This window comes from Puma concolor, chromosome A1 (assembly GCF_028749965.1).
Source record: "Puma concolor isolate L17-30 chromosome A1, mPumCon1.1.hap2, whole genome shotgun sequence".
NCBI classification, from domain to species: domain Eukaryota; kingdom Metazoa; phylum Chordata; class Mammalia; order Carnivora; family Felidae; genus Puma; species Puma concolor.
Window position 1 is genome coordinate 157,615,237 of NC_141667.1, and position 19,622 is coordinate 157,634,858.

Here is a 19,622-nt window from a genome sequence, read left to right on the forward strand (position 1 = left end):
TACAGAAATGATCAATTCTAAATTTTTAAATATATGAATAGATGTTAAACCATGTGAAGTAATGCATCTTGCATCATAAGATGGTAATAGTCACAGCTATTTCTTACATTGATCCTTCATAATAATTAACATTGATATGAACTCTTTTAGCTAAAAGTATATGTGTGTATCTGTAACTGGTAATGTTCTAAGTAGTTTTATTATTTCCCCTCAATCCTCACCACACCTGAGCTCCAAAATTAAGCTTATCCTTTGTTTAATATAGAGTGGACACAGAAATGGTGAGTAAAGGGGGGGAAGTTGGGTCTATGGTTGCTGAGATTCTAAGTATCTCATCTAAAGGCTCATAGGTCTCTAAAGGGTCATTCATGTGTGAGAAACCTGACCTTTCTCTGGTGTGTGCATTGCTCACTGTACACAACCACAAAAACCTCACAGGGAAGCCTGCTCCTATAGGTACAAGGGTCTCTAATATTTGGTATGGTTTTTCTCCAATTATGTTTAATTTGCTTCTACATCTTCCTTACATTGAATATACTTCCAAGAATTTTTAATATTATTGTTGGTACTCAAAGCATTGATGTTAAATAAATTTAGACTTGTATAACAAAAATTCTAGAAATATAATTTTTATTTATATTTTCAATGATTCAGTGATTTGCCATATATGCTTAAGTTATCCTCTCTGTAAATATATGTTAATGTATGATATTATCTATCATGATGAAATGTGATGATGTGAACTGTGGCAATTTCAATATTAGTTAGCAACCATTCTGACCCACATTTGTAAATTTTTAGTTTTGTGATAAGTTCATTAAATCCTAAGTGATTAATAATCCCCTATATATAGGCCCATGGGACTTCTTCTTTTTAGCACATGTTGATGTACACAAACATTAACACAAAAACTCTTAGTAAGCATTTCTTTTTTTTTTTCCTTTTTTTCAGTAAGCATTTCTTAAATCATTTCTGGTTATTGCATTTTATAAATGACCCATTGCCTCCAAAGCTTTCCTTGCTGAATTTGAGGTCTCAATGAACTTGCGTCTAGGTGAAACCTCATGGACAACAAAACTCGGGTGGTCAATGAAACGGCACATTCTGATTTCATCCTGGTGGGAATTTTCAGTCAGTCAAAACACCCAACTCTCCTCTGTGTGGTCATTTTTGTGTTTTTCTTGTTGGTATTGTCTGGAAACTCTATCTTGATATTTCTGATATACTGTGATGCTTATCTGCACACCCCTATGTACTTTTTCATCAGCCAGTTGTCTCTCATGGATGTAATGTACATTTACATCACTGTGCCCGAGATGCTTATGGACCAGGTTATGGGTGTGAATAAGATCTCAACCCTCGACTGTGGGATACAAATGTTTCTCTATGTGATACTAGGAGGTTCAGAATGTTTCCTTCTAGCCACCATGGCCTATGACTGCTATGTTGCCTCTGCCAGTGTCTTTATTATCCTGTCATCATGAACCATAGGGTTTGTCTCCTACTGGTATTTGGCTGCTGGTTTCTGGCATCTGTGGATGGATTCATGCTCACATCTGTCACCATGGCATTCCCTTTCTGCAGATCTCGGGAGATCCATCATTTCTTCTGTGAAGTCCCTGACATAGTAAAGCTTTCCTGCTCACTTCCCTCCATGAGACACTCATGTACCTGTGTTGTGTCCTCACGCTCCTTTTCCCAGTGAGAGTCATTTCTTTTTTTTTTTTTTAATTTTTTTCCAACGTTTATTTATTTTTGGGACAGAGAGAGACAGAGCATGAACGGGGGAGGGGCAGAGAGAGAGGGAGACACAGAATCGGAAACAGGCTCCAGGCTCCGAGCCATCAGCCCAGAGCCCGACGCGGGGCTCGAACTCCCAGACCGCGAGATCGTGACCTGGCTGAAGTCGGACGCTTAACCGACTGCGCCACCCAGGCGCCCCTCCAGTGAGAGTCATTTCAAACTCCTATTTTTTCATCCTCCTCACCATCTACAGGATGAACTCAGCAAAGAGCCAGAAGAAGTCCTTTGCCACTTTTTCCTCCCATATGACTGTTGTTATCCTCTTTTGTGGGGCTGGAGTCTACAACTCCATGCTTCCCAGCTTTCACTACATCCCTGAAAAGGACATAATGGTATCTGTTTTTTATACCATCCTCCTTCCACTGCTAAACCCTTTAATCTATAGTCTGAGGAATAAAGATGTCACAAGGACTTTAAAGAAAATGTTGAATGTGGGACCTGTCTTTCAATAAATTAGAAAATACAAAATTTAGATGTTAATGTGTTTTTCTTCATTCTACACATCAGAAATTTAGAAATTTATGCCAGTGATATTTCTTAGCCCCTAATACCATGGCATCTTACATCATATTCACAAACTACTTTATGAATTGCTTCAATATTACAAGTGTCTTTGGTTATAAACTCCTCCACTAAAGGGTAGTGTAGTGTTGTAATATTTTGATGTAACACTGACTAAAGTTTATAGCTACACTCCTAATGTATAGAAGAATATCCCCATTCTTATGAAATACGTAATGAAATATTTAGAGGATAAAGGACATGTGGAGATAAGAAATTTTCTCAAACATAAATGAGGAAAAAAAGGATATAGAGAGAGAAGGAGGGAGGGAGTAAAAAAGGGAGAGAAAGAGAGAAAAATTTAGACTGACAGAGAAGGGATGAAGCAGAGCAGGTAGAATGTTAGTTATAGATGATTCTAGGTAAAGAGTATATGAGTGTTCTTTGAACACTCTGAACACTTTGAACACTAATTATGATGAATAATATCACTCTTATTCATGATATTTTTCAACAAAATTGAAATTAGCTCTAAATAAATATTTAATATAGTCTCTGTCTCTGTCTCTGTCTCTCTCTCTCTCTCTCTCTCTCTCTCTCAAACACACACACACACACACACACACACACACACACTTATTTCTTGAGTTTTTATTTTCTGTCCATTGGCAATGTGACACAAAATAGTATGAAAATGTGATTTTTAAAGTGGCTTATTACTGAGACAATACAGTTAGCTTCCCACATTTATTGGACACTACATTGATCTACATGGTCCAACCTTAGAGGTATTTAGAGAGGATTAATAATTCTGCTATGTGGTATTTTTAAGATTCAGAATGCATATGGGATGGTGGAAAATATTAACTCATATGGAAGGAAGACTTGTGGAAGGTTCATGCACAAGGTGATTTCTGATCTGAGGTGTTTTTCTTTGTTAAATTTTAGTAAGCTAACATACAGTGCAATATTGGTTTCAGAAGTAAAAATCAGTGATTCATCACTTACATACAACACCCAGTGCACATCACAACAAAGGCCATACTTAATACTCATCACCTAGCTCCCACCCCCTCCCTCTATAAACTATAAGTTTGTTCTCTACTGTTTTTAATATAATTTATTGTCAAATTAGCTAATGTACAGTATGTAAAGTGTGCTCTTGGCTTTTGGAGTAGATTCAGGTGGTTCATCACTTATATACACCACTCAGTGTTCATCCCAACAAGTGCCCTCCTAAAAACCCATCACCCATTTTCCACAGCTTCCCATGCTCCCCTCATCAACGATCAGTTTGTTCTCTGTATTTAAGAGTCTACATGGTTTGCCTCCTTCCCTCCTTCCCATGTTTGTAACTATGTTTTCCCTTTCCCTACCCCCATGGTCTTCTGTTAAGTTTTCAAGATCCACATATGACTTAAAACATATTATATTTGTCTTTCTCTGACTGACTTATTTCACTGAGAATAATACCTTCATTTCCATCCATGTTGCTGCAAATAACATTTCATTCTTTCTGATTGCCAAATAGTATTCCATTGTATGTATACAACACATCTTCTTTATCCGTTCATCAATTGATGGACATTTAGGCTCTTTCCATTATTTGGCTATTATTGAAAGCACTGCTATAAACATTGGGGTACATGTACCCTTATACATCAGCACTCCTGTATCCTTTGGATAAATTCCTAGTGGTGCTATTGTTGGGTCATAAGGTAGTTCTATTTTTAATTTTTTTTTTATTTATATATGAAATTTATTGTCAAATTGGTTTCCATACAACACCCAGTGCTCATCCCAAAAGGTGCCCTCCTCAGTACCCATCACCCACCCTCTCCTCCCTCCCACCCCCCATCAACCCTTAGTTTGTTCTCAGTTCTCAACAGTCTCTTATGCTTTGGCTCTCTCCCACTCTAACCTCTTTTTTTTTTTTTTTGTTCCCCTCCCCCATGGGTTTCTCTTAAGTTTCTCAGGATCCACATAAGAGTGAAACCATATGGTATCTGTCTTTCTCTGTATGGCTTATTTCACTTAGCATCACACTCTCCAGTTCCATCCACGTTGCTACAAAAGGCCATATTTCATTTTTTCTCATTGCCACGTAGTACTCCATTGTGTATATAAACCACAATTTCTTTATCCATTCATCAGTTGATGGACATTTAGGCTCTTTCCATAATTTGGCTATTGTTGAGAGTGCTGCTATGAACATTGGGGTACAAGTGCCCCTATGCATCAGTACTCCTGTGTCCCTTGGATAAATTCCTAGCAGTGCTACTGCTGGGTCATAGGGTAGGTCTATTTTTAATTTTCTGAGGAACCTCCACACTGCTTTCCAGAGCGGCTGCACCAATTTGCATTCCCACCAACAGTGCAAGAGGGTTCCCGTTTCTCCACATCCTCTCCAGCATCTATAGTCTCCTGATTTGTTCATTTTGGCCACTCTGACTGGCGTGAGGTGATACCTGAGTGTGGTTTTGATTTGTATTTCCCTGATAAGGAGCGACGCTGAACATCTTTTCATGTGCCTGTTGGCCATCCGGATGTCTTCTTTAGAGAAGTGTCTATTCATGTTTTCTGCCCATTTCTTCACTGGGTTATTTGCTTTTCGGGTGTGGAGTTTGGTGAGCTCTTTATAGATTTTGGATACTAGCCCTTTGTCCGATATGTCATTTGCAAATATCTTTTCCCATTCCGCTCATTGCCTTTTAGTTTTGTTGGTTGTTTCCTTTGCTGTGCAGAAGCTTTTTATCTTCATAAGGTCCCAGGAATTCACTTTTGCTTTTAATTCCCTTGCCTTTGGGGATGTGTCGAGTAAGAGATTGCTACGGCTGAGGTCAGAGAGGTCTTTTCCTGCTTTCTCCTCTAAGGTTTTGATGGTTTCCTGTCTCACATTCAGGTCCTTTATCCATTTGGAGTTTATTTTTGTGAATGGTGTGAGAAACTGGTCTAGTTTCAACCTTCTGCATGTTGCGGTCCAGTTCTCCCAGCACCATTTGTTAAAGAGACTGTCTTTTTTCCATTGGATGTTCTTTCCTGCTTTGTCAAAGATGAGTTGGCCATACGTTTGTGGGTCTAGTTCTGGGGTTTCTATTCTATTCCATTGGTCTATGTGTCTGTTTTTGTGCCAATACCATGCTGTCTTGATGATGACAGCTTTGTAGTAGAGGCTAAAGTCTGGGATTGTGATGCCTCCTGCTTTGGTCTTCTTCTTCAAAATTCCTTTGGCTATTCGGGGCCTTTTGTGGTTCCATATGAATTTTAGGATTGCTTGTTCTAGTTTCGAGAAGAATGCTGGTGCAATTTTGATTGGGATTGCATTGAATGTGTAGAAAGCTTTGGGTAGTATTGACATTTTGATAATATTTATTCTTCCAATCCATGAGCAGGGAATGTCTTTCCATTTCTTTAAATCTTCTTCAATTACCTTCATAAGCTTTCTATAGTTTTCAGCATACAGATCCTTTACATCTTTGGTTAGATTTATTCCGAGGTATTTTATGCTTCTTGGTGCAATTGTGAATGGGATCAGTTTCTTTATTTGTCTTTCTGTTGCTTCATTGTTAGTGTATAAGAATGCAACTGATTTCTGTACATTGATTTTGTATCCTGCAACTTTGCTGAATTCATGTATCAGTTCTAGCAGACTTTTGGTGGAGTCTATCGGATTTTCCATGTATAATATCATGTCATCTGCAAAGAGCGAAAGCTTGACTTCATCTTTGCCAATTTTGACGCCTTTGATTTCCTTTTGTTGTCTGATTGCTGATGCTAGAACTTCCAGCACTATGTTAAACAACAGCGGTGAGAGTGGGCATCCCTGTCGTGTTCCTGATCTCAGGGAAAAAGCTCTCAGTTTTTCCCCGTTAAGGATGATGTTAGCTGTGGGCTTTTCATAAATGGCTTTTATGATCTTTAAGTATGTTCCTTATATCCAGACTTTCTCAAGAGTTTTTATTAAGAAAGGGTGCTGGATTTTGTCAAAGGCCTTTTCTGCATCGATTGACAGGATCATATGGTTTTTCTCGTTTTTTTTGTTAATGTGATGTATCATGTTGATTGATTTGCGAATGTTGAACCAGCCGTGCATCCCAGGAATGAATCCCACTTGATCATGGTGAATAATTCTTTTTATATGCCGTTGAATTCGATTTGCTAGTATCTTATTGAGAATTTTTGCATCCATATTCATCAGGGATATTGGCCTGTAGTTCTCTTTTTTTACTGGGTCTCTGTCTGGTTTAGGAATCAAAGTAATACTGGCTTCATAGAATGAGTCTGGAAGTTTTCCTTCCCCTTCTATTTCTTGGAGTAGCTTGAGAAGGATAGGTATTATCTCTGCTTTAAACGTCTGGTAGAACTCTCCTGGGAAGCCATCTGGTCCTGGACTCTTATTTGTTGGGAGATTTTTGATAACCGATTCAATTTCTTCGCTGGTGATGGGTCTGTTCAAGCTTTCTATTTCCTCCTGATTGAGTTTTGGAAGAGTGTGGGTGTTCAGAAATTTGTCCATTTCTTCCAGGTTGTCCAATTTGTTGGCATATAATTTTTCATAGTATTCCCTGATAATTGTTTGTATCTCTGAGGGATTGGTTGTAATAATTCCATTTTCATTCATGATTTTATCTATTTGGGTCATCTCCCTTTTCTTTTTGAGAAGCCTGGCTAGAGGTTTGTCAATTTTGTTTATTTTTTCAAAAAACCAACTCTTGGTTTCATTGATCTGCTCTACAGTTTTTTTAGATTCTATATTGTTTATTTCTGCTCTGATCTTTATTATTTCTCTTCTTCTGCTGGGTTTAGGCTGCCTTTGCTGTTGTGCTTCTATTTCCTTTAGGTGTGCTGTTAGATTTTGTATTTGGGATTTTTCTTGTTTCTTGAGATAGGCCTGGATTGCAATGTATTTTCCTCTCAGGACTGCCTTCGCTGCATCCCAAAGCGTTTGGATTGTTGTATTTTCATTTTCGTTTGTTTCCATATATTTTTTAATTTCTTCTCTAATTGCCTGGTTGACCCACTCATTCGTTAGTAGGGTGTTCTTTAACCTCCATGCTTTTGGAGGTTTTCCAGACTTTTTTCTGTGGTTGATTTCAAGCTTCATAGCATTGTGGTCTGAAAGTATGCATGGTATGATTTCAATTCTTGTAAACTTATGAAGGGCTGTTTTGTGACCCAGTATATGATCTATCTTGGAGAATGTTCCATGTGCACTCGAGAAGAAAGTATATTCTGTTGCTTTGGGATGCAGAGTTCTAAATATATCTGTCAAGTCCATCTGATCCAATGTCTCATTCAGGGCCCTTGTTTCTTTATTGACCGTGCGTCTAGATGATCTATCCATTTCTGTAAGTGGGGTGTTAAAGTCCCCTGCAATTACCACATTCTTCTCAATAAGGTTGCTTATGTTTATGAGTAATTGTTTTATATATTTGGGCGCTCCGGTATTCGGCGCATAGACATTTATAATTGTTAGCTCTTCCTGATGGATAGACCCTGTCACTATTATATAATGTCCTTCTTCATCTCTTGTTACATCCTTTAATTTAAAGTCTAGTTTGTCTGATATAAGGATGGCTACTCCAGCTTTCTTTTGGCTTCCAGTAGCATGATAAATAGATCTCCATCCCCTCACTCTCAATCTAAAGGTGTCCTCAGGTCTAAAATGAGTCTCTTGTAGACAGCAAATAGATGGGTCTTGTTTTTTTATCCATTCTGATACCCTATGTCTTTTGGTTGGCGCATTTAATCCATTTACATTCAGTGTTATTATAGAAAGATATGGGTTTAGAGTCATTGTGATGTCTGTTTGTTTTATGCTTGTAGTGATGTTTCTGGTACTTTGTCTCACAGGGTCCCCCTTAGGATCTCTTGGAGGGCTGGTTTAGTGGTGACAAATTCCTTCAGTTTTTGTTTGTTTGGGAAGACCTTTATCTCTCCTTCTATTCTAAATGACAGACTTGCTGGATAAAGGATTCTCGGCTGCATATTTTTTCTGTCTAGCACACTGAAAATCTCGTGCCAATTCTTTCTGGCCTGCCAAGTTTCAAAAGAGAGATCAGTCACGAGTCTTATAGGACTCCCTTTATATGTGAGGGCACATTTACCCCTTGCTGCTTTCAGAATTTTCTCTTTATCCTTGTATTTTGCCAGTTTCACTATGATATGTCGTGCAGAAGATCGATTCAAGTTACGTCTGAAGGGAGTTCTCTGTGCCTCTTGGATTTCAATGCCTTTTTCCTTCCCCACTTCAGGGAAGTTCTCAGCTATTATTTCTTCAAGTACCCCTTCAGCACCTTTCCCTCTCTCTTCCTCCTCTGGGACACCAATTATGCGTATATTATTTCTTTTTAGTGTATCACTTAGTTCTCTAATTTTCCCCTCATATTCCTGGATTTTTTTATCCCTCTTTTTCTCAGCTTCCTCTTTTTCCATAACTTTATCTTCTAGTTCACCTATTCTCTCCTCTGCCTCTTCAATCCGAGCCGTGGTGGTTTCCATTTTGTTATGCATTTCGTTTAAAGCGTTTTTCAGCTCCTCGTGACTGTTCCTTAGTCCCTTGATCTCTGTAGCAAGAGATTCTCTGCTGTCCGCTATAACTGTTTTCAAGCCCAGCGATTAATTTTATGACTATTATTCTAAATTCACTTTCTGTTATGTTATTTAAATCCTTTTTGATCAGCTCATTAGCTGTTGTTATTTCCTGGAGATTCTTCTGAGGGGAATTCTTCCGCTTGGTCATTTTGGATAGTCCCTGGCGTGGTGAGGACCTGCAGGGCACTTCCCCTGTGCTGTGGTGTATAACTGGAGTTGGTGGGTGGAGCCGCAGTCAGACCTGATGTCTGCCCCGAGCCCACCGCTGGGGCCACAGTCAGACTGGTGCGTGCCGTCTCTTCCCCTCTCCTAGGGGCGGGATTCACTGTGGGGTGGGGTGGTCTGTCTGGGCTACTTGCACACTGCCAGGCTTGTGATGCTGGGGATCTGGCGTCTTAGCTGGGGTGGGTAGGCAAGGTGCACAGGGGCAGGAGGGGCAGGCTTAGCTTGCTTCTCCTTAGGTGATCCACTTCAGGAGGGGCCCTGTGGCAGCAGGAGGGAGTCAGATCCGCTGCCGGAGGTTTGGCTCCGCAGAAGCGCAGAGTTGGGTGTTTGCGCGGAGCGAGCAAGTTCCCTGGCAGGAACTGGTTCTCTTTGGGATTTTGGCTGGGGGATGGGCGGGGAAGATGGCGCTGGCGAGCGCCTTTGTTCCCCACCAAATTGAGCTCTGTCGTCCAGGGCTCAACAGCTCTCCTTCCCTTTGTCCTCCAGCCTTCCCGCTTTCTGAGCAGAGCTGTTAACTTATGACCTCCCAGACGGTAAGTCGCGCTTGCTGTCGGAACACAGTCCGTCAGGCCCCTCCGCTTTTTGCAAGCCAGACTCGGGGGCTCTGCTTGGCCGGCGAGCCGTCCCTCCGCCCCGGCTCCCTCCCGCCAGTCTGTGGAGCACGCACCGCCTTGCCGCCCTTCCTACCCTCTTCCGTGGGCCTCTCGTCTGCGCTTGGCTCCGGCGACTCCGTTCTGCTAATCCTCTGGTGGTTTTCTGGGTTATTTAGGCAGGTGTAGGTGGCATCTAAGTGATCAGCAGGACGCGCGGTGAGGCCAGTGTCCTCCTACGCCGCCATCTTCCGCTGTCTCACCTATTTATTTATTTTTGAGAAACAAAGGGAGAGTAGGTGAGGGACGGAGAGACAAGGAGAGAGAGAATCTCAAGCAGGCTCTGCACTGCCAGCACATTGCCAGATGCAGGGCTCGAACCCACAAATCTTGAGATCTGACCTTATTTTTAATTTTTATAGGAACCTCCACACTGTTTTTCAGAATGGCTACAACAGTTTGCATTCCCATGAACAATGCAAGAGGGTTACCATTTTTCCACATCCTTGTCAGCATCTGATGTTTCCTGAGTTGTTCATTTTACCCACTCTGATTGGTGTGAGGTGGTATCTCAGTGTGGTTTTGATTTGTATTTCCCTGATGATGAGTGAAGTTGAGCATCTTTTCATGGGTCTGTTGGTCATATTGATGTCTTCTTTGGAAAAGTGTCTATTCATGTCTTCTGTCCATTTATTAACTGGATTATTTGTTTTCCAAGTGTGGAGTTTGGTGAGTTCTTTATAGATTTCAGATACTTGCCCTTTATCCGATATGTCATTTGCCAATATCTTTCCCCATCTGTCGGTTGCCTTTTAGTTTTGTTGACTGTTTCCTTTGCAGTGCAGAAGCTTTTTATCTTGATGAGGTCCCAATAGTTCACTTTTGCTCTTAATTACCTTGCCTTTAGAGATGTGTCAAGTAAGAAATTGCTACGGCTGAGGTCAAAGAGGTTTTACTGCTTTCTCCTCTAGGGTTTTAATGATTTCCTGTCTCACATTCAGGTACTTCATCCATTTTGAGTTTATTTTTTGTGTATGGTGTAAGAAAGTGACCTACTTTCATTCTTCTGCATGTTGATGCCCATTTCTCTAAGCACCATTTGCAAAAAAGGCTCTTTTTTCAATTGGATACTCCTTCCTTCTTTGTCAAAGATTAATTGCCCATATATTTGTGGGTTCTCTATTCTATTCCATTGGTTTCCGTGTTTGTTTTAGGGCCAATACCATATTGTCTTGATGATTACAGATTTGTAATAGAGGCTAAAGTTTGGGATTGTGATGCCTGCTGCTTTGGTTTTCTTTTCCAATATTACTTTAGCTATTTGAGGTCTTTTGTTTTTCCATAAAAATTTTAGAATTGTTTTTTCTAGCTTTGAGAAGAATTCCAGTGCAACTTTGATTGGGATTGCATTGAATGTGTAGATTGCTTTGGTTAGTATTGACACTTTAACGCTATTTATTCTTCCACTCCATGAGCGTGGAATGTATTCCCATTTCCTTGTGTCTTCTTGAATTTCCTTCATAAGCTTTCTATAGTTTTCAGCATACAGATCTTTTACATCTTTGGTTAGGTTTATTCCTAGGTTTTTTTTTTCGGTTCTTGGTGCAATTGGAAATGGGGTCAATTTCTTTATTTCTCTTCATTATTGGAGTAATGAAGTGCAACCAATTTCTATACCTTGATTTTGCATCCTGTGACTTTGCTGAATTCATGTGTCAGTTCTAGCAACTTTGTGGTGGAGTCTTTTAGGTTTCCATGGAAAGGATCATGTTATCTGTGAAAAGTGAAAGTTTGGCTTCTTCTTTAGCAATTTGGATGCTTTTTTCCTTTTTTTTCATGTTGTTATCTGCTGAGACTAGGACTTCCAACACTATGTGAAACAACAGTGGTGACAGTGGACATCCCTGTCAAATTCCTGATCTTGGTGGAAAGCTCACAGTTTTTCCCTACTGATGAGGATATTAGCTGTGGGCTTTTCATGTCTGACTTTTATGATGTTTAAGTATGTTCTTTCTACCCCGACTTTCTTTAGGGATTTTATTGAAAACAGATACTGTATTTTGTCAAATTTTTTTTTTATTTTTCTGCATCTATTGACAGGATCATATGGTTCTTAACCTCTTGTCTATTAATGTGCTATATCACATTGTTTGATTTGTGAATATTAAACTAGGCCTGCAGCCCAGGAATGAATCACACTTGATCATGGTGAATAATACTATTTATATGCTGCTGAGTTCGATTTGCTAATATGTTGTTGAGAATTTTTACATCCATGTTCATCAGGAATATTGGCCAGTAATTCTCCTTTTTTTGTGGAGTCTCTGTCTAGCTTGTGGATCAAGGTAATGCTGAATTCATAGAATGAGTCCAGAAATTTTCCTTCCATTTCTATTTTTTGTATCAGCTTGAGAAGGATAGGTATTAACTCTGCTTTAAATGTCTGGTAGCATTCTCTTGGGAAGCCATCTGGTCCAGGACTCTTATTTGTTGGGAGATTTTAATAAGTGGTTCAATTTCTTCACTAATTATGTGTGTGTTCAAATATTCTATTTCTTCCTGCTTGAGTATTGGTAGTGTGTGAGTGTCTAGGGATTTGTCCATTTCTTCCAGGTAGTACAGTTGGCTGGGATATAATTTTTCACAGTATTCCCTGATAATTGCTTGTATTTCTGATGGATTGGTTGTGATAAATCCATTTTCACTCATGATTTCATTTTTTGGGTCCTCTCTCTTTTCTTACTGAGAGGTCTGGCTTGGGGTTTATCAATTTTGTTTATTTTTTCAAAAAAACATATCCTACTTTCATTGATCTTTCTACTGTTTTTTTTTATTCTATATTGTTTATTTCTGCTCTGATCTTTATTATTTCTTTTCTGCTGCTGGCCTCGGGGTTTTTTTGTTGTTCTGCTTCTAGTTCTTTTAGGTGTGTGATTAGATTTTGTATGTGGGATTTTTCTTGTTTCTTGAGATAGGCCTGGACTGCAATGTGTTTTCCTCTTAGGACTGCCTTTGTTGCATCCCAAAGGATTTGGACTGTTGTATTTTCATTTTCATTTTTTTTCCATATATTTTTAAATTTCCTCTTTAATTGCCTGGTTGACCCATTCATTCTTTAGTAGGATGATCTTTAACCTCCATGCATTTAGATGTTTTCCAGACTTTTTCCTGTGGTTGATTTCAAGTTTCATAGCATTATAATTTGAAAGTGTGCATATTATTATCTCAATTATTTTATATTTATTAAGGCCTTTTTTGTGACCCACTATGTGATCTATCTTGGAGAATGTTCCATGTGCACTTGAGAAGAATGTGTATTCTGCTGCTTTAGGTATGTGTTTTGATTGAAACATTTAGTCCTTTTACATTCAGTGTTATTATTGAAAGATATGGATTTAGAGTCATTGTGTTATCTGTAGGTTTCATGCTTATAGTGAAGTCTCTGATCCTTTGTGGTCTTTGCAACATTCTACTCACAGAGTCCCCCTTAGGATCTCTTGTAGGGCTGGTTTAGTGGTGATAAACTCCTTAAGTTTTTGCTTTTCTGGAAAAACCTTTATTTTTCCTTCTATTCTGCATGACAGGCTTGTTGGTTAAAGGATTTTTGGTTGCATATTTTTCTATTCAGCACAATGAAAATTTATTGCCACTCTTATCTGGCCTGCCAGGTTTCAGTAGATAGGTCTGCTACTACCCTCATGTGTCTACCCTTGTTGGTAAAGGGCCTTTTGTCCTTAGCTGCTTTCCGGATTCTCTCTTATCTTTGTATCTTGCCAGTGTCTCTATATTTCATGCAGAAGATCAATCCAAGTTACTTCTGAAGGCAGTTCTCTGTTCCTCTTGTATTTAAATGTCTGTTTCCTTCCCTAGAGTGGGGAAATTCTCAGCTATGATTTTTTTCAAGTACACCTTCCACCCCTTTCTCTCTCTCTTCTTCTTCTGGAATTCCTATGATAAGGACATTATTACATTTCACTGAATCACTTAGTTATCTAATTCTCCCCTCTTGATCCAGAATTTTTTCTCTTTTTGTCAGATTCATCTTTTTTCATAATTTTATCTTTTACTTCACTTATTCTCCCCTCTGCCTCTTCAATCCTTGCTGTCACCTCCTCTGGTTTATTTTCCCATAATTTACAACAGTTTTTAATTCATCATGACTATTATTTTTTAGTTCTTTAATCTCTGAATCAATACATTGTCTGCTGTCTTTTATGCTTTTTTCAAGCCCAGCGGTTACTCTTATGACTCTTATTCTAAATTCTTGTTCAGTTATATTGTTTATATCTGTTTGGACCAATTGTTTAGCTGTCATTTCTTCCTGGAATTTCTCTTGAGAAATCTTCTGATTCATCTTTTTGGCTAGTTTTCAGTCCCTTATGTGTTTTAAAAGCTTGTTATGTGCCCTGCATATGGAAACACTATTATATTAAAGAGGGGTCATTCACTGTCCAGGATCTGACCTTACAGGAGATGTTTTTTGGCATGTGTTACTTGCTTTTTGTTCTTGTGATTCTGATTGCTTTATCTGCCTACTTGTAGTGATATGTTGGACCCTCCACCAGGTCTGCTTTGAGTTATTCTTTGAAGTAGTCCTGGAAAAGAAAACGAAAAAAACAAACAAACAAATAAAACAAAACAAAACCACAAGCTACAGCAAAACAATGGGATGGGGGCATTGTTGATGGAAGAGGACTTATCCCATACAAAGAGAGAAATTACAGAGGTGGAGAAAAATAAAATAAAGTAAAATTGACCAGGCAGAGAAACTCTATGGCTTAATCCAGAGAGAGAGAGGGGAAAATAAAGAAGGAGATATAGAACAGGTGTAAAGAGAATAGGTTAAATATGTCTGTTGAAACAAATCAACAACCAGAATAACCAGACTAGAGGAGGGAAGAAATAAAGAGAAAAGTAAAAAGGAAACAAAGAAAAGAAATATATATATATATATATATATATATATTTACACACACACACACACACACATATATATATATATATATATATATATATATTTACACACACACAATAATTAAATCAGGAGATGCAAACCCACTGGATGCTTTGGAGCTGGTAGTAGTGCTGGTCTGGAGGAGGGGCTGTCTGTGTTGTCAGCATCAATCCAGCTCCAGTAGATATGCAGTTACCAGATGTGGAGGGGCATGGTTTGGTGTAGGTGGGTCCTGCCTCTACTGTTGACCTTCCATCCTTTCACCTTGTTGGTGATGGGGAGAAAAATTGTGACACCCCAATATCTCCTCTGAGGAAGAGGTGTCCCAAACTACTCTGTTTAGGCAGTCCTCACTCTGCCACAAGCACGAACGAGGCAGCTTGTTCTCCTGCATTGTCTCCCATGCTTCCCTGGTACTCAGCTGGTATTTAAACCCTGATGTCTTATAGGGTTTCACTCCATGCACCCCAGTTCAGTGGAAGTGTTGCTCTGTGCCAATATATGGCCTCTACTGGCAGGTGCAGGCAGTCTTTGTCCTTTGAATGGTTATATACCTTCTTCACACAGCACTCCAGGGAAGGGATTGCTTTCTCCCACTGTGGACTGCAACTCTGAACTAGTTACCTACCCTGGGGCTGGCTCCCCTTCTCCCAGATGTGCAAACTGGGCAGCCAGCCCCAGTCCAGAGAAAGCCCCACAGTTGGAGACTGGATCTTTCTCTGTCCTGGTCCATGATTTTTCTCTTGTTCAGGTACAGTCCTACACTTCCCCAGTCTCTCTTTCCCTTCACTTTGTCTCTATGCAGAAGGGTATCCCTCTCACCCGTGCCTATGCAGCCCATATTAACTCTCCCAGGTCGCTATTGTGCAGCTATGGCCTGCCAGGTTGTCCCCTTGGGTCCCTGGAGATGTCTTTGTCACTCTGCAGCCTGGACTGTTGGAATTCAAAGTCCTTTGGCCTCAACACTGCTGTGTTTGAGGGACAAGGGAACTTTGGGTCCCCCTACTTCTCCACCATGCTTGAGAAATCGCTGTTCTCTACTGTTAAGAGCCTCTTGTGGTTTCTCTGTCTTCTCCTTGCCCCTTCCCATATTTCATCTGTTTTCTTTCTTAAATATTATACCTGAATGAAATCATATGGTATTTGCCTTTTTCTGATTGACTTATCTAGCTTAGCATATGTTATAGCTCCATCCATGTCATGGCGAATGGCAAGATTTCATTATTTTGGTGACTGAGTAATGTGTGTGTGTGTGTGTGTGTGTGTGTGTGTATACACACACACACACACCATATATACACATACACCATATACACCATATATACATATATATATACACACACACACACACACACACCATATACACTATAAACACACACACACACACACACACACACACACACACATATATATATACACACACACACACACACACACACACCAAATCTTCTTTATCCATACATCAGTCAATGAACATTTGGTCTCCCTCCATATTTTGGCTATTGTAGATAATGCTTCTATAATTATTGGGGTTCATGTAACCCTTTGAATCTTTATTTTGTATCCTTTGGGCAAATACCTAATAGTAAAATTGCTGTATTTTTGGGAGTTCTATTTTTAGCTTTTTTAATGTTATTTATTTAGTTTGGTGGGGGAGAGATAGTGAGCTGGTGTGAGCAGGGGAGGGCCAGAGCAAGAGGGAGGGAGAGAGAGAGAGAGAGAGAGAGAGAATGCCAAGCAGGCTCCACACTGCCAGCACAGAGCCCTACATAGGGCTTGATTCCATAAACTGTGAGATCATGACTTGAGCCAAAATCAAGAGTAGGATGCCAAATTAACTAGCCATCCAGGCACTCCTACATTTAGTTTTTTGAGTAACTTCATACTGTTTTAGTTTTTTGAGTAACTTCATACTGTTCTCCAGAGTGGGTACACTAGTTTGCTTTCCCACCAACAGTGTAAAGTCTTCCCCTTTCTCCACATCCTTGCCAACATCTGTTATTTCTTGAGTTAAACTTAGCCATTTTGATAAATGTGAGGTGATAGCTCATCATGGCTGTGATTTGTAGTCTCCTGATGATGAGTAATGTTGAGCATCTTTTCATGTGTCTGATAGCCATCTGGATGTCTTCTTTGGAAAAAGAAAATGTCTGTTCATATTTTTTGCCCATTTCTTAACTGGGTTGTTTGTTTTTTGGTGTTGAGTTTGATAAGTTCTTTATAGATTTTGGATACTAACTCCTTATCAGTTACATCATTTGTAAATATCTTCTCCCATTCCATTGGTTGCCCTTTTAGTTTTGTTGTTTTCTTTGCTGTGTAGAAGCTTCTTATCTTGATGAAGTCCTAATAGTTTATGCTTGCTTTTGTTGTCCTTGCCTTTGGCGATGTGCCTAGTAAGAAGTTGCCCAATGTGTCTGAGGTCAAAGAGGTTGCGGCCTGCTTTCTCCTCAAGAAGAAATGGTTTACTGCCGCACATTTATGTCTTTCATCTAATTTGAATTTATTTTTGTGTATGGTATAAAAAAGTGGTCCAGTTTCATTCTTCTGCATGTCACCATCCAGTTTTCCCAACACCATTTGTTGAAGAGACTGTCTTTTTTCTATTAGATGTTCTTTCCTGCTTTTTCAAAGATGAGTAGACCATATAGTTGTGGGTATATTTCTGTGTTTCCCATTTTGATCCATTTTTTTAATTATTATTATTTTTAATTTAATTAATTAATTAATTTATTTATTTACTTATTTTGAGAGAGAGAAAGGTTGTGTGAGCAAAGGAGGGGCAGAGAGAGAATGAGAGAGTAAATCCTGAGTAGGCTCCATGATGTCAGCACACATGGGGCTCCATCACATGGTCAGAGAGATCATGACCTGAGACAAAATCAGGAGTAGGACTCTTAACTGACTGAGTCACCCACATGCCCCCCAAAATACATTTTTGGGCAAAGTAATTATTTAGGTGAAGGTAAAATAAAAACTTCCCCAGGGGCACCTGGGTGGCTCAGTCAGTTAAATCATCTGACTTCAGCTCAGGTCATGATCTCACAGTTCATGAGTTCAAGACCCACATTGGTCTCTGTGCTGACAGCTCGGAGCCTGAACCTGCTTTGGATTCTGTGTCCCCCTCTCTCTCTGCCCCTCCCCTGCTCACTCTCTGTCTCTCTCTCAAAATAAATTAAAATTAAAATTAAAAATTAAAAAAAGCTTCCCCAAACAAACAAAAGCTGAGGGAGTTCCTTTACACAAGAAATACCTTACAAGAAATCCAAAAATAATTCTTCAAGAAGAAATAAAAGAACAATAATTATGAACATGAAAATACAGTAAAACCTTGGTTTGCAAGCAAAATTCATTCCAGAAACATGCATGTAATCCAATGGACTTGTATATCAAAGTGAATTTATCCATAAGAAATAATGGAAACTCAAATGATTTGTTCCACGATCCAAAAATATTAATATAAAAATGAATATAATACTATAATATAATGCAACATAATTAATAAAATACAAAATATAAAGAAAAATAAATTAATCTGCACATACCTTTGAAAATCTTCACTGCTGGTATGCGGGAGACATGAGAGAGGAGGGTTATTGCGTAGGATGTCTTTCATTATCACTAATGGAATCACTGCTCTCTATGGGCTCAATGGTACATTTTTCTGCATGGGACCATTCTGTATGCTCATACAGATGTTGACTCCAGTGCAGTAATAATAAACTCTTGTCATATACTGTATATACTTTAACTGGCAATAAGGCCACAGAAGAAAGGGTCTATATGTGCAGACAGCCTGACCTAGCATGCAGCAAAACATTCCTAAGCTTACTCTTGTATGGAAAAGTAAAGTACTGTCCATAGGTTCTTTGAAGTAACAAAAAAATACACTAATGCCAGTTGTGGGCACCTTCCAACATTCTGATAAATTACTGATTTCTGCCAAACACCACAGTCTGAGACTGAGCATCTGAGCATGGGAGACCCACAATCCCACAGCAAAAGAGAGAGAGGGAAGAACCATTGGCTCAGTTGTTATCATGTGATGTTCAGCATCATATACTACTCATATTGGAAGACATTGTGCAATTATCAAGTTAAAATTTATTAGAAATGTTTGCTCATCTTGAGGAACACTCAGACCAACTTACTTACAACCCAAGGTTTTACCGTATGTGAAAACATACAACACACCCATTAAAAAGTGTATATGGTCAGATTTAGAATACTCTAATAATTGTAACATGGTGGTATGTTAACCACTGAACTCTAGTATAAGGTTGAAAGACAAAAATAATTCAAAATAACCTTAACTACAATAATTTGCTAATGGATACATAGCATAAAATATGTGAATTATAACATCAAACACATTAAATGTGGGAGAAAGTGTAAAAATGTAGAGGTTTAGTAGGTGATATAATTAGGTTGTTATCAACTTAAAATATGTTTTTTTCTATCATAATATATTTCAATTAAGATTTAAAAATAACCACAAAACAAATACCTATATTAGATACACACAAAATAAAGTTAACAGAATCAAGGTATACCATTACAGAAAATCATGAATTCACAACAGAAAACAAACAGCAAGAGAGGAAAAGAGGAACAAACAACTACAAAAACAAAACAAAACAAATCAAAACAAACAAACAAACAAAAAATCCAAGAAACAATGAACAAAATGGCAATAGTAAATCCTTACCTATCAACAGTTAATTTAAATTATTGTCAATATTGCTTTAAGTGTATTAAGTCATAAAATAAGAATGTACAGAGTAGGTGAGTGGATAAAAAAGACCAACCTAGGGGTGCCTGATGGCTTAGTTGGTTAAGCGTCTGACTTCAGCTTGGGTCATGATCTCGCAGTTTGTCAGTTCAAGCCCTGCATTGGGCTCTGTGCTGACAGCTTGGAGTCTGGAGCCTGCTTCGGATTCTGTATCTTCCTCTCT

At 39.0% G+C, this 19,622-nt stretch overlaps 1 pseudogene; it reads left to right on the forward strand.

The window, feature by feature from the left end:
• The first annotated feature begins 1,012 nt into the window (after positions 1 to 1,012).
• Positions 1,013 to 2,255, forward strand: LOC112856905 (olfactory receptor 2T29-like; annotated as a pseudogene).
• The last annotated feature ends 17,367 nt before the right edge of the window (positions 2,256 to 19,622 follow it).